This window comes from Cryptomeria japonica, chromosome 2 (genome assembly GCF_030272615.1).
Source record: "Cryptomeria japonica chromosome 2, Sugi_1.0, whole genome shotgun sequence".
NCBI lineage: Eukaryota > Viridiplantae > Streptophyta > Pinopsida > Cupressales > Cupressaceae > Cryptomeria > Cryptomeria japonica.
Window position 1 is genome coordinate 546,589,344 of NC_081406.1, and position 17,023 is coordinate 546,606,366.

Genomic DNA, 17,023 nt, shown 5'->3' on the forward strand with positions numbered 1-17,023 from the left:
TTCCAATCTTAGCAACCTTCAAAATTTTCTTCTTTACCAATTTTATAATCATTATAGAACATGAAGTTTGAAATTAAAAATTTGTGCTCAAAATTCCTCCTCTGATCTTCCTATTATAGAATTTTGTAAACTATATATTGTCTTCCAAAATTTCACACCTAGACATCTAAGCATTTTGGTGCTTGCGTTCTATAGATTTTGAGCACATGATATTTATGAAAGAACCTTGCTCAAGGAGGCAACCAAAATTTCAATTTTGGTAATCTTTCTTAATACTCATCCAAATTATTGCTTTCAATAATAATGTCCTCATTCAATTATTGTTTTGTGCGTGATGTTCTCTAATGCAAATGCCAAAATTGAAGATTTGAAGGCCTTCTCAAACTCTAATATATCATGTCAAGACTCAAGAGTTGATAGTTTCAGCTCTCACAAATGACTCATACTTTATGGTTGGACAATTCCATTCAATGAACATAGTTTGTCAAACACCATACTCAAAATTGTAACTAAGCATGTGGACACATTGGTGTAATGTTTGTGTCAAAGTCAATGCAAAATAATTAATAAATTTAATGCCACTTTTTTTGCCACACTGTTACACAAAGATCATCTTCTATTATACACACTACAAAATTCCGAGGGAAACCGATCATTGTCATTGTGAACAAGCATATTCTTGAATATGGAACAAAAAGGTTGCCCAATAATAGACTTTGTAGTCACATAAATCTGTCCACTTAATTAAATGAATATTTAGTATTTATTTGATTATTTAACCATCAATCAATAATTAATTAAATTAATATTTAATTAATTCATCTTAACCCTATTCTCCTATTAATTAAATAAATTATTCAATTTATTTGATTTAATTCACTTAACCAAATTCAGACCATTAATTAAATAAATAAATCATATTTATTTAATTAAATCTTCTCTCACATTTAAATAAATTAATATTTATTTAAAACCCCCAAAATCCCACCTCTCACATTTAAATAAATAAATCATTTATTTAAAATCACCTTTATCCTCCACCCACTTGCATTTTCCTACAAATGCAAGTTGCACAATTATTTTAAATAAATAATTTATTTAAATCACCTTTATCCTCCACCCACTTGTATTTTCCTACAAAAGCAAGTTGCACAACTATTTTAAATAAATTATTTATTTAAAATCCTATTTATCCTCACCCACTTGAAACCTTTAATGGTTTCCCTTAAAGTATTCAAACTTGATGGTTTTAAAGTCTTCAAACTTGATGGCTTCCTTCTATAGTCTTCTTAAGACTTTAATGGTTTTCCTTAAAGTCTTCAAGCCTTTAATGGTTTCCCTCAAAGTCTTCAAGCATTTAAATGCTTTATCTTCATTTTCTCATTTAAATAAATTAATATTTATTTGAATATTTATCCAAATGCAAATTACACCATTTAATTGAAATAAATGATTTTATTTTAATTGAAAATACCAAAATTTCTCCCACTTGCATTTTCCTACAAAATCCACTTGTATGCCTAAACCCCTTCTAGATTCTTCTAAACCCTTCCTAATTAGCCTAAATCCATCCCTTAAATATTGTCACATTCCTAAGCAAATTGGAGTCACTTCTCAAAGACTCCAAAGTCTTTGAAAAGCAATTAATGCTTTGTGTGTTCAACAAATTAACCCTCAAAGTCTTGGATAACCTTTGAAAGCTTCCAACCTTCAACCACTAAATGGCTCAAAGTCTTTGATAACCATTGAAGGCTTTCAACCTTCAACCACTTAATCCCCAAAGTCTCCAATAACCATTAATGGTTACCTCAAACCCTCCCACATGGTTAAAATATTTGTTTTGACTCAACCTCTACCCAACCCAAAGGTCTCATCAGGCCATTAATGCTTGGACCATGATTATCTCTTAAACATTTGCACAAAGGTTTATCCTTGGATTAACTCTTAATCCAATGGGTAATCTTAATTTAGACTTGACCCTTACCTTCTAGATAACCATGAGGTCTTCTCAAGCCTTTAATGCCTCCAACCTCTTCTCTCAACCCAATCCTATGTTGACACTTGTCACCATTTTATTGGTGCCAATTGTGCACATGGATCCCCAACTTTCAATCCTAACCCTTGTTAAGATTGCTCAATCTTAACCCTTCATTTCCCTATTTCTTCTATAAATAGAACCCTTCTCCTCAAGCAAAAGGAGAAGCATTTAGAGTATTGTTGTTATACTGGCATTAGCATAGAGCTTTCTCATAGCATCACTATCTACTCTTGCATAGTATTTGCTTATCATATTCAACCATCTTGAATCTCCATATGGCATCCATGGCTAGTGCTAAAAGCTGAGAGCTACACTCATTTGGGACTTGGAGAGGAGAGGAACAAGGGAGGAGCAACTATGAGCATCTTGATTAGCTATTTCATTCTATGTTTATATGCTTTCTATTTCATGCTTAATATCTCTCTTGATATGCCTGTTTAGGATAATCTTTTGTTGCTAACACTAATGTTTGTTTCTTGTGCTCTTGTGTGTGTTGCCATCAAACAGATTTTCTAATCCTTTTTGCAGAGCATCATTTGGTGAACCCGACGTGAATCCAAACACCAAAAAGATCAATTTTTTTTTTTTAACCAATAACATGTTTGAATGTTGAAAATGTCACACAGGTTGCGATTTTGACACTGTTTTGGTGCGTTTGGCATTATTTTGGTGCTATTCCCCCTGTTTCAGTGCTTTTCCCTTCTCTGTCTTTCCCTTTCTTTTAATACGTTTGTGTTAAATAGTGCATCTGTTCAAACGCAGACTAGCGCTATTGTAACAAAACGTTGTACAAATCACTTTGTAACCAAAAAAAATAAAAAAAATTTAGGCTTGTAGAAGCCCACCAAATAGGCGGATTTTACTAACTATTTTTCTCTTTTGTGCAGATTTAAATTAGATTAAAGAGTAGATTTATATTTTTTTACTAACTTGTTTTTGAAGTTGGTTTTAAAAATGAATTCACTTTTTATTTTGGTTTAAAATTAACTTCACATTTCAAATTTGGGCTTTTGAAAAAGAATCACACATTTGTTTGGGGCTATTAAAAAGAATTTCATTGTTCAAAGGTAAAAAGAACCACAAACTTATACAAAAACAACTTTATTTTTTTTGCAAGTTAGAAAACAAACTTCGTTTTGGTGCTTAAAATCAACAAGGCAAATTTTATTTCTTGCATCAAGATAAAACTCACAATCCACACTTCCATTTTTGGTGCAAATAAAATTCACAATCAACTTGTCTCATTTTCAAAGCAATTTTACTTCATGCAAACGTGTTTTTCATTAAGTTGACCAGGATTTTCAAATTCTAGTTTACTCAAACAATTGCCTTTGAAAATTAAAAAGAACACCATGATTGTTGGAGCAACATCTCCAAATAGTTAGATCACATTGCAATGATAGATTAAAAAGAACAAGTGTTTTTCGTGCTTGGCACACTTGTGCAAAGAGTTGGTCGAGTGGTCCTACCTCTAACACACACTATCCTCTCCCTTGGCTCTCGTGGTCCTAGGTGCAAGAGAAAAGTGTTAGTAACACTCAAATTTTATCTTTTTAAGAGAGGCCTGCCAAGGGATCGATACTCTTGGGAACGACCTCGAGCGGTAAATCCTTCGAGCCGCTATAGAAATCAGGTGAGAGCGAAAGCTGTAGCCTTGGGTATAGCTGTTCCTACAGTGTAACTGGCCGAAAGGACAAATGGGCCCCACCACCAGTTACAAGGCTCTTAAGTGAGTCACTGCAGAATGAACTTATGTCCAAAAACATCGAACATGACTAAACACCTTTAAGTAGTAGCCCACCTGTTCTATTGATTGAGGATATTTGAGATATAATTTAGTGCAAGAGCATAGATGGTTTTGCTCCCAAGATACTCACCATACATATTTCCTTGAGTAGAAACATAGCTTTTTGAAAAGTCACTTGTGGCTTGATAAAAGTGGTGACTCCCCCATCATAGGGATCATCTATTTGTTATGCTCGTGCAAGACTTAGTATATCACATCCTTACCTGCCACGGCGGGATTCATAAGGTATGTAGTACCAAAGTCGAAGAAATATCAAGATGTGGGCTAAATTTATCACAACTGGCCATTTGACCATAGGGATAAAGAGTGTTTGAAGTGTGTTCGTTTTACAGACCTAGAGCAAATTGAGCCGACTTCAGGCTTTGGAAATACACCTTAAAATACATCTAAAGGAAGGGTCAAAAACAAGTCCAAGAATTGGGTTGATCTAGACCCATACTCATTTGTGCCTTTGAGGCTACAATCTTGTGTTTGTGTGCTTGCTTTGTTTTCTTGTCAAAGAAAAATCAGAAAATCAATCCCAAAAACAAAGTATTCATCCAACATCTGTCAACACAACCAAAAATACCAAAAACAAAGTGCAAACAAACAAAGAGTCAAAAATTTATGACCATTCTTCACATCTTGCGAAAGAAGAAGTGTCATCAGAATATTACCTTGAAAAGAAGACCATTAAGCTCAAAGGCTTTGATCAAAAGGAGAAAATTCTTCTATCTCAATAGACAAATCTTTGTCTCACATAGAGTCTTTCTACATCGCATGCGTCTCTATCTTCAAGGTAAAACAAACGAGTTTGATTCCGAATCATTGAACCGCAGAGCTTTTATGCAATATAGAGCTCTGAGTTATCACAAAAATCAAGGAGGAAAGATTAATCCCAACTTCTTCCCAAACATCTGTATCACCTACAACACAGCTCGAGAAATGCCACCAACGCCTGAAAGGGAAGAAGTAGAGTTTGTTCCATTTGTAACACAAATTTTTTATTAAAGTTGAAAACAAAACATCCATCATCTCATTCATACATCATTTTTCCATCATCAATTCATCCCAAAACTCTCAAAACATTAAGAGGTTCTTGTCCCAAGATTCCTTTTTTAGATATTGCTTGAAATCAAACACATCACATCACTTTTAGATTGTTTCTACATCTAGGATAAGCTCATCCTAAGAGACACATCTACGCAGGTTAAAACTAGTTCATGAGTGAATCCTCTCATTGCTAGGTAGTCAAAATCTGTAACACATCTCAGATTTCTCTACACCTTATCACATCCAAACTCATCAAAACAAACAAGCAATTCAAAGAAAGAATTCTGGTTACATTTACCTTTAGAGTGCTAGAGATCTACAATCCACTAATCATCCATCTTTCATCAAACAACTCATCATCATCTTCAATCAACTTCAACACAAACTTGCAAACAAAATGGCTCAAACCCGATCGCGATCAAGGCAACGAGAAATAGAAATTGAGGAAGAAGAGGACAACCTCAATGAATTTCAAGAAGCACTTGGAGGAAATGTAAATGATGAAAACCCAAGTAGTCCCACTCCTTCAACAATCGAAAGGGTTCAGCATAACCCTCACTTTAACAGATTATTTGATGAAATTCTCAGGAGCAATGCGGATGCTCACTTCTTAAGACTTGCTCAAGAAGGAGCCAAACTCCCCTCAGACTTTGATCTTGCCCAATTAAGACAAGCATCAGAAAGACAAAGTCGCCATGAGGAGGAAAGACGTAGAGATCCCATCAGATATAACATCCCTCGAGGTAACCCACCACCTCCTCCTCCAAATGAAATGGAGATGTTGCGGCAACAAGTCGCGAATCTCGCCCAACAACTTCATAGTGGTGTTAAGACCAATCAATTTTCACTTAACGACATCTGTCCCTATCCGTTTGATAGGAATCTTTATATGCCACCCTTTCCACGCGGGTTTGAAACACCCAAATTTGAAAAATATAGAGGAAAGGGGGATCCCCGTGATCATGTCCGAGAATTTCATTCTGCTTGTCTTGAAGTAGCTTATGAGGACACATACCTAATGCGCCTTTTTCCCCAAAGCTTGGGAGGAACCACCACATCATGGTTTTCCCGACTACCAGGTGGCATTAGAACATTTGAGGAACTCATCCAGAAGTTCCTATCTCATTACTCTCATAACATTGAACGCGACATCACCATGGCTGATCTATGCAACACCAAACAAAAACCAGGTGAATTATTCTCAGTATTCCTGCAACGATGGCGCCAAATGTCTAGCAGACGTTCTCTTCAGTTACCTGAACAAGAACTAGTGGAAATTTTCATTTCCAACTTAAACGAAGAAATGGAATTTCACCTGGATGTCAAAGACACAGACTCCTTTAACGATATGATCACCAAGGGTATAAAATGTGAAAGGGCACTCATCAAGAAAGGACTCATCAAAATCTTTAATGAACCAAAAGATGGTCCTCGCCCGTGCTTCAATAGTGATAAACCAAACTTCTGGAACAAGAATAAAAATATCGTCAACAATGGGGTTGTGGATGCTCGGACTGTCCAAAATGCACAACCTGTGGTTCGGTTTGCAGGACAAAATCCTCCACCTCAAAATAACACAAATGTTCCTCTTAATCAAGGTCGCATCACATCTCATGATGAACCAAGACCTCGTCCACAAAAACAAAAACGCACATACACTCCCTTAGGGGAACCCATTGAAACAGTGTTGCGACAACTCCTCTCTCAAAATTTGGTCACTCTACCTAAGCTATCAAACTATGAGCCTCAAGTCAAACCAGCATGGTGGAAAGATACTGAACACTGTGAGTTCCATCAAGGAAGAGGACACAAGACAAGTAATTGTCACCGATTGAAAGATCTCATTCAGGATCTTATTGACCGAGGAGAAATTGAAATTGAAGGGCATGACCCAAAAACAACCAATAATGATCATCAGATGTTCAAGAATCCACTTCCATCGCAAGATCAAAGGGGTCCTTCGACGTCCAGTCGAGGTCCTGATACCACTGATTATACGCAAGCTGCGTATAATTACACTGTAAATCACCTGTATGATGCCAGTGAACAAATTGCAACCATAACCTTCAAAAATCCCACCTCAAATTGCAATGTTGTTACACATCATGGCAAGGTCACCATCAAGGCAGCTCCACAAGGCACCACCTCCGTCCCAAAGCAGTACAATCTTGTGGAACAATTAGACAAAACCCCTGCACTTATATCCATTTTGGAGCTTTTGCGTCTGTCACCCTCTCATAAAACAATCTTGGATCAAGCACTCCAAGAGGCGTCAGTCCCTGCAAATCTAAATACGGACCAATTTCAAGCCATGGTTGGAAGTCTAAAGTCATCACCTTGTCTCACTTTTTCTGAAAGTGACAACTCTTCCTTCCAGCAACCTCATAACGCCTCACTCCACATTGAAGGCTTCGTCAACCAACACAGGATCAAGCGAGTCTTGATCGATAATGGAGCAGGCCTAAACATTTGCACACTACAGTTGGTCACAGCATTGGGATATGCAATAGAATCAGTGGATCCTCGTAAGAAGATCACCATCAAAGCCTATGATGATGCAGAGCGTTCATCCAAAGGAGCTGTGGTACTACCAATCCGAGTGGGCCCTGTGGTAAAGCATATCATTTGTCAGGTTCTGGACCTTCCTCTGCCATATAATCTATTATTAGGGAGACCTTGGATACATGCCATGCAAGCTGTTCCATCTACCTACCATCAATGTATCAAGTTCCCACATAATGGTGCAGAGATCACAATCCTAGGCGATGCAAATCCCTTTGCATTTTGCCATAATATCAGCCATCAACCAGAAATTACTGTTCCTAATAATAGGGAAGCCATTTCCTCCACATCATATGTAAATCCCGCCTCTCTTGCTAGTTCAAACACCCCTATACCCAAGCAAGAAAAGCTTAAGATGAAAATCGCAGAGGAAGGTCCTGGAGAATACAACTTGAGTCAGCTCTTTTGTGTGGGACAAATGCCCACTTCTCCTAGAACACATGGTAAACCGCAACAGTTGCTCCAGCAACCACTAATCACGCCTCCATGTGCCTTAACGTCTTTCATTCTTGGAAAGAGTCAAGAGGAAGAGACACAAGATGAGGACCTGGCGGACTGGATCTATAAAGATCCCATCACCACTGACAAACCGCAAGTTACACTTCCTACGGAACAATATGGCAAAGGCCTCCTCATTATGCAAAGAATGGGATATGATGGTCAGAGTGCTTTGGGATACTGCAAACAAGGACGACACGAACCTCTACTACCAGAATTCAAGCCCAAAGGTAATACAGGCCTTGGCTTTGAAAAAGAGATCCTTCCTAAACTCAGATTCAAAGGAAAACCCAGCAAACCATTTTGCCCACCTACTGCAAAGAGGATACCTTTCATAATCAAAGCACCATCAAGCACTATCCCCACTGCCCCCTCAAGGCTCACAACTCCACCATCACCAATGTCACTCATCCCATCAAACGAACCAGTAATCCTATCAGCAACACCATTTGTAGCAGCAACTATATTGGAACCCGCAGCAGCATCTATGGCACCAGTAGTTCCAGCAGAAGCCACTGAGTCACCATTACCGATACTTCCAGTGACAAATCCATTAAACCCCATCACAATTCCTGCAACACCGATCACTACAAGGATACATAAACCAATCACACCTGCCGTGTTTAACTCCAAAGACATCCCAGTATGGTATAGCAATCGGATGCTGGAGAGTGATTCAGAGACCGACTCACATGAGTGGGAATTCGATTCAGTGCAACTTAACACTTCAGATGAGGAAGACACATCACCACCTCCACCCCGCAAAGACATCCCTGTTTACGGAGAAGCACAGATAAAGACCACTTGGGTACCTGAGCTGGAAACATCTTCCACAGACCCTACGTCTCATCCTACGCCTGATTCTGACAGGGAGAGTACCATCAACGACCTTCACCACACTGTCTTAACCCTCACTGATACATCTCCCGCACTTAACTTAATCGATGAAGTAATGCCCATTATCCACCCTGAACTCATTGAATGGAACCAACCAAATCCCCCATGTCTTGACCTCTTCCAGAACGATGAGGCTATCATTGACTTTTTGGAATTAAGGGATAATCTACCAAGCGGGGATCACAAAGCTGGATTCGCCATTGAACTTAATAGCGCAGCATACTTCGGGGCGGATGCCAAATCCTTCAGCTGCAAAAATATAACAATAAAACATGGATCTTCCAGTGAAAACCACACTGTGGCACTATTTGATCCGACAAAAGTAAAAAGAAAGAGCGTATCCAATGGTGAAAACCTCTTTGAGGCGCCTGAGGATGAAGGGTTTGACATCCTCCCTGCTAGTACACAACAGGAACGATCAACGATTCTTATCGAGGAAACCAAAGAATACAATGTGGGGACTCCTGAAAATCCTCATATCATACATCTGGCATCTCTTCTCACTCCAGAGGAACAGCCTCAATTTATAGAGTTCTTCCAACAGCGTCAGATCAACTTTGCATGGTCATATGCAGACATGCCTGGGCTTGATCCTGATTTAGTCATGCATCATCTCACAGTAGCAAAAGGAGCCAAACCTGTCAAGCAGAAGCTTCGTAAGATGCATCCTCAGATTGCCGTGCTAGTCAAAACAGAACTCAAGAAACTCCTGGATGTTGGTTTCATTAGACCAATTGATTATGCAGAATGGATCTCCAATATTGTGCCAGTTGGCAAACCAAAAGGGGGCATCCACATTTGTACAGACTTCAGAGATCTAAATAAAGCATGTCCTAAGGATGACTTCCCTCTACCAAATATTGACATCATAGTAGATTTGACAGCAGGACATGCCATGCTTTCACTCATGGATGGCTTTTCAGGATACAATCAAATAAAGATCGCACCAGAGGACCAACATAAGACAGCTTTCACATGTCCATGGGGCACATACTGCTGGAATGTAATGCCTTTTGGTCTAAAGAATGCAGGAGCGACCTATCAAAGAGCAATGACCACCATCTTCCATGACATGATGCATACTATGATGGAAGATTATGTGGATGATTTACTAGCAAAATCACTTACTAGAGAAGGACATCTTCACATCTTAGATAAAATCTTTGATAGACTGGAACAATACCATGTTCGACTCAACCCAAAGAAATGTGTCTTCGGAGTGACCTCCGGGAAGCTTCTAGGATACATTGTCTCAAGCAAAGGTATTGAGGTCGATCCAGCAAAGGTTAAAGCAATCATGGACATGCCACCTCCAAGGAATATCAGTCAGCTAAGGACACTACAAGGACGACTTCAATCCATCCGCAGATTCATTGCACAATTGGCTGATAAGTGTCACCCATTCACACACCTGCTACACAAGAACATCCGCTTTCAGTGGGATGCCCGATGCCAGCAAGCATTTCAGGCCCTTAAAGACTATCTCATGAATCCACCATTGTTGATGCCACCAGATCCAAGTAGACCGTTGTTACTTTATATCTCAGCGACAAGTACAGCATTAGGTGTATTACTGGCACAACATAATGCAGAAGGCAAAGAGTGTGTTGTATACTACATCTCTCGTACACTGGTTGGCTATGAACTCAATTACACACCTATTGAGCGAGCTTGCCTAGCAGTAATCCTGGCAGCCACTAAATTGCGGCACTATCTATTAACACACAAGGTACAACTCATTGCAAAGATTGATCCACTCAAGTATTTACTCAGCAAAGCAGCATTGACAGGTCGCTTGGCCAAATGGGTAATGATTCTAAGTGAATTTGACATTGAGTATGTGGACCGTAAAGCTATCAAAGGTCAAGTTATTGCAGATCAGTTGGCTGATGCACCTCTCATAGGCGATCATCCTCTCATTTCCAATTTTCCAGATGAAGAGATATTCATGATTACAGAAGCACAGTCATGGAAATTATACTTTGATGGTTCATACACTAGGCACGGCTCGGGGGCAGGCATTCTGTTTATCACACCTCAAGGTGATAGCATCCCGAAGTCTTACAGGCTCACATTTCCATGCACAAACAACATAGCAGAGTATGAGGCCTTGATCACAGGACTCAGGTTAGCCGTACAATGGAAATTACAAGAACTACAAGTATATGGCGATTCCCAACTAGTCATTCGACAAGCAACAGATGAATATCAGACCAAAGATGATAAACTCATGCCATATAAGCAAATGGTGGACACTCTAAAGACATCCTTTACTACTATCACTTTTGAGCAGATACCAAGAGATCAGAATCGAGCTGCTGACGCCATGGCTACCATCGCATCTCTCCTAGATCTTCCACAGAATTCAACACGCTATGAGTTCTTGGTAGAACAGCTTTGGATCCCCGCTTATGATATCCCTGAATCCAAGATGATATGTCACTTTGTCGGTTCTGAATCCCCATGGTACGGTGAGTTCTACACCTATCTTCGCGATCATACCCTTCCTCCCAACCAATCGAATAACCAACGAAAAACCTTCATTCGCCAAACTGCTCGATATACCATTATTGCCGAAACCCTATACCGACGCAGTCTTGATGGTACTCTCCTTCGATGTCTAGAACAAGGTGAGATAACAAAGGCTTTGGAAGAGGTACATGAAGGAATTTGCGGGACTCACTCAAGTGGTCCATCACTAGCCAAGAAGATCATGCGAGCTGGATACTATTGGCCATCTATGGAAAAGGATTCCTACTACTTTGTTAGGAAGTGCAAAAAATGTCAAGTTCATGGCGACCTAATACATGCACCAGCTCAAGAACTGCAACCAATCACAACACCATGGCCTTTTTGTCAATGGGGTCTTGATCTTGTGGGTAAAATCCATCCATCTTCATCCAATGGCCATAAATTCATTATTACCGCCACCGAATATTTCACCAAGTGGATCGAAGCTGTTCCACTTACCCAAGTCACCGGCAAGCAGATCGCCTCATTCATCCTCAATTACATCATCTGCCGGTATGGTGTGCCCATGTCCATTGTCACAGATAACGGTCTTCCTTTCAAAAATCAGGATGTTCGTGAGCTTTGTGAGAAATTTCATATCCAACACCGCTTTTCCACTCCCTATTACCCACAAGGCAATGGTCAGGCCGAAGCATCCAATAAAAACATATTGAGGATCCTAAAGAAGACAGTCAATGATGCTGGTCGTGATTGGCATGTTCAATTGAATCCAGCGCTATGGGCATATCGAACTAGCATTCGGACCCCTACAGGTGCAACTCCTTATTCATTGGTCTATGGTGCCGAAGCTATCTTACCTATTGAGGTTGAGATACCATCATTACGAGTTTCCTTGCATAATCTCATTGATGATGAAGCATACAGAGTCTCACGCCTTCAGGACTTAGAGTTACTTGATGAGAAGCGACAAGCTGCATACAATCACCTCAAAGCCTATCAGCAGCGCATGAGTAGAAGTTACAATCACCGAGTTAGATCTCGTACATTTGAGGTAGGTGATCTTGTTCTTCGAGAAAATCCTCGCAACCAACCAAATAGAGAACATCAAGGCAAGTTTGAATCAAACTGGCTAGGCCCATATGTTGTCACTGCTGTATTCGGGTCCGGGGCATATCAGTTGGCTACTTCAGAAGGAGAACCGCTTGCAGATCCAATCAATAGCATGCACCTCAAAAGATTTTATACCTAAGGTGTACAGAGCATCAGGCTCCCCTACATATCAGAAAAATACCCAAAACATTCAGAAAATGTCCTGAAGAAAATACAAAAACATTCAAAAAAGTAAAGAAAAATCATGCATCCAAATGGTGAACAACCACTCCGGTGGCACCTTGGGTAAGTACGATGGCGAAAACCTGGCAAACAGGCGCCACTCGTAAAGGCTATGGCTCCATTGTCTTTCAGGCTTGTTGCGATCACATTCATACATACACACATCCATCCATCTAACCATGGCTTGTTATTTTATCTGTAATCCAAGAAAGTACTTCATGCGTCTAGCATCCCGCTTTTTCATAAATCATGTCCAACTTGGGGGCAATGCCCTTACAATCTAGATGATGGAAGTGGATTCTACATTACTGGTGATTCATTGGCAAAAACATTCAAAAATGTCTCGCAAAATACAAAAACATTCAAAAATGTCTCGCAAAATACAAAAACATTCAAAAATGTCTCGCAAAATCCAAAAACATTCAAAAATGACTCACAAAATCCAAAAACATTCAAAAAACTATTACACAAAATCCAAAAACATTGAAAAACCCATCGAAAATCACACCAAAACATGGCAACACCTTGTACATATTCATTCAAGCAGATGCAAAACCAACATTAACACAGTACTCACACAATGACCATTTATCAATCGACCACACAATCCACATCCAACAAATCAGAAACTGTCTTTAAAAACAAGGATGCATCCTTCCTTACCAAAACAAAGACAAAAGTGACGTTTTCTTTGACAAGAAAATTATGTTAAGCTATCAAAAGCTTGGTTGATTCGTGAGTAATTCATTTGTTTATCTGTATCGGGATCTTTCAGCATTGTTTTGTATCGTTTGCGCATTATTTCCGATGAAGTTCTGGGGCATGTACTAATGGTGTCTATGTGGGAAGTTCACTAAGCTATGTGATCATAGGCAAAAACACAGTCATAGATCACTACGGCTTGCTGACTACAGCGTATACCTCGACCATATGAGCATGAACCATTACCAAGGATCCATATTCTTTATTCTTTATGTATATATTGTTTGTTTGCAGGTACAATTCTCTTTCTTTGGTTCCTCCTACCTCATCCAAACTAGATAAAGGTTTTATTTCTTAGTACGGTATGCACTTGTCTCAGGATATGATCAGCCTAAGATCAAGGAGGACGATCCAAGTCATGCATGAACGGAGATAATCCTTGTCTATTCCACAAGCAATACTCAGGTCAACTTGATCCATTATATCAAGTTGCTTGTATTAACTTGCTATATCAAAATCCATGTAAGAAATACTCTGGTCATCTTGAATCTTTATGTCAAGTTGCTTGTATTTTCTTCCAACATTTTAAAGCTCAATGATGAAAAATAAAGCACCATGGATCGTCATTCCATCTCATCTGTATATATTGCATTTCGTTGCATTCCATCCATCCATACATTCATAATAGTTGCATATCATGCATACGTAGTCATAATAATGCATACTCTATTTTACTCATCTTCTTCCATAGGACTCGGTCCTAGTCCTCCATATCTTCTAGCTAACATCGAATCCCCCCGCACCCTCCCTATCTTGATCATCAACATCATCCTAATCCCTTCATCACTTCCCATCCTCACTCATCCACAAAATTAAGCCAGTTACTCTGTCTACACAGATACATCGACTCCCACACACCTAGACTATCAATAGATACTCTGATCAAGTATCTTCGAGTCTCAATAGGTAATCGATTATGGTAATCCTAGACTACATCAGGCATTTATCATAATGACCTAGTCTCAACGGGGCTGCCATGATTCCCCACAACCATCCATCACACGCACATACTATCAATTGATCAACCAATCAAACACAATCACATCGGACAATTACATCAATTGTCTACGTCTCAACGAGTATTTTGCTTCATATACCTTGACTTCATCGGACAATTACATCAATTGTCTAAGTCACCATCAGGTCACTTTGATTCACTTACTCAGACTTTATCATGTCCAAGCAACCAACTGACATCAACTGTCACGCTTTGACTTGACCGGGGCAATTAAACTGATTGCACCAGATTGTCCAAACAATTTTGATCAATTGTATAGCATCAATCCAAACCCCACACTACATCTGCTATGTATCTCTTGCATGACCTCAGGGTACCCACTGGCTTGTTGTTTCTTCATATTCACTCCATTTTCTCCCATTCTTTCATCATTAGTTATAATTTCTTCTATTCTACCTCCCCTCCACTTTGCATTCTTTTTCGAGAGATCGCCCGATTTTTCAAAACAAAATTTGGCCCATCTCTCGCGGGGGCATACCACCCATTAAATTTACATTTTATGGGGCATTTCTTCACACCTATTTTTCTTTCTTTGAAACGACGCGATAAACCGCACCGTCTCAAAGAGGGGCAAATGTAGTCACATAAATCTGTCCACTTAATTAAATGAATATTTAGTATTTATTTGATTATTTAACCATCAATCAATAATTAATTAAATTAATATTTAATTAATTCATCTTAACCCTATTCTCCTATTAATTAAATAAATTATTCAATTTATTTGATTTAATTCACTTAACCAAATTCAGACCATTAATTAAATAAATAAATCATATTTATTTAATTAAATCTTCTCTCACATTTAAATAAATTAATATTTATTTAAAACCCCCAAAATCCCACCTCTCACATTTAAATAAATAAATCATTTATTTAAAATCACCTTTATCCTCCACCCACTTGCATTTTCCTACAAATGCAAGTTGCACAATTATTTTAAATAAATAATTTATTTAAATCACCTTTATCCTCCACCCACTTGTATTTTCCTACAAAAGCAAGTTGCACAACTATTTTAAATAAATTATTTATTTAAAATCCTATTTATCCTCACCCACTTGAAACCTTTAATGGTTTCCCTTAAAGTATTCAAACTTGATGGTTTTAAAGTCTTCAAACTTGATGGCTTCCTTCTATAGTCTTCTTAAGACTTTAATGGTTTTCCTTAAAGTCTTCAAGCCTTTAATGGTTTCCCTCAAAGTCTTCAAGCATTTAAATGCTTTATCTTCATTTTCTCATTTAAATAAATTAATATTTATTTGAATATTTATCCAAATGCAAATTACACCATTTAATTGAAATAAATGATTTTATTTTAATTGAAAATACCAAAATTTCTCCCACTTGCATTTTCCTACAAAATCCACTTGTATGCCTAAACCCCTTCTAGATTCTTCTAAACCCTTCCTAATTAGCCTAAATCCATCCCTTAAATATTGTCACATTCCTAAGCAAATTGGAGTCACTTCTCAAAGACTCCAAAGTCTTTGAAAAGCAATTAATGCTTTGTGTGTTCAACAAATTAACCCTCAAAGTCTTGGATAACCTTTGAAAGCTTCCAACCTTCAACCACTAAATGGCTCAAAGTCTTTGATAACCATTGAAGGCTTTCAACCTTCAACCACTTAATCCCCAAAGTCTCCAATAACCATTAATGGTTACCTCAAACCCTCCCACATGGTTAAAATATTTGTTTTGACTCAACCTCTACCCAACCCAAAGGTCTCATCAGGCCATTAATGCTTTGACCATGATTATCTCTTAAACATTTGCACAAAGGTTTATCCTTGGATTAACTCTTAATCCAATGGGTAATCTTAATTTAGACTTGGCCCTTACCTTCTAGATAACCATGAGGTCTTCTCAAGCCTTTAATGCCTCCAACCTCTTCTCTCAACCCAATCCTATGTTGACACTTGTCACCATTTTATTGGTGCCAATTGTGCACATGGATCCCCAACTTTCAATCCTAACCCTTGTTAAGATTGCTCAATCTTAACCCTTCATTTCCCTATTTCTTCTATAAATAGAACCCTTCTCCTCAAGCAAAAGGAGAAGCATTTAGAGTATTGTTGTTATACTGGCATTAGCATAGAGCTTTCTCATAGCATCACTATCTACTCTTGCATAGTATTTGCTTATCATATTCAACCATCTTGAATCTCCATATGGCATCCATGGCTAGTGCTAAAAGCTGAGAGCTACACTCATTTGGGACTTAGAGAGGAGAGGAACAAGGGAGGAGCAACTATGAGCATCTTGATTAGCTATTTCATTCTATGTTTATATGCTTTCTATTTCATGCTTAATATCTCTCTTGATATGCCTGTTTAGGATAATCTTTTGTTGCTAACACTAATGTTTGTTTCTTGTGCTCTTGTGTGTGTTGCCATCAAACAGATTTTCTAATCCTTTTTGCAGAGCATCAGACTTATTTTCAATTACAATTAAGTATTTGTTTGACATTTTGGAAGAAGAAAGCCTAGAATATTTTGGAGGACGAGAGTGAGAATTACCAAGTCTACATATCCTTGAATTTAACGATACAATATTTTGTACATTTTTGGATTGCGATAGTTATATACAAAACATATCAAAAGAA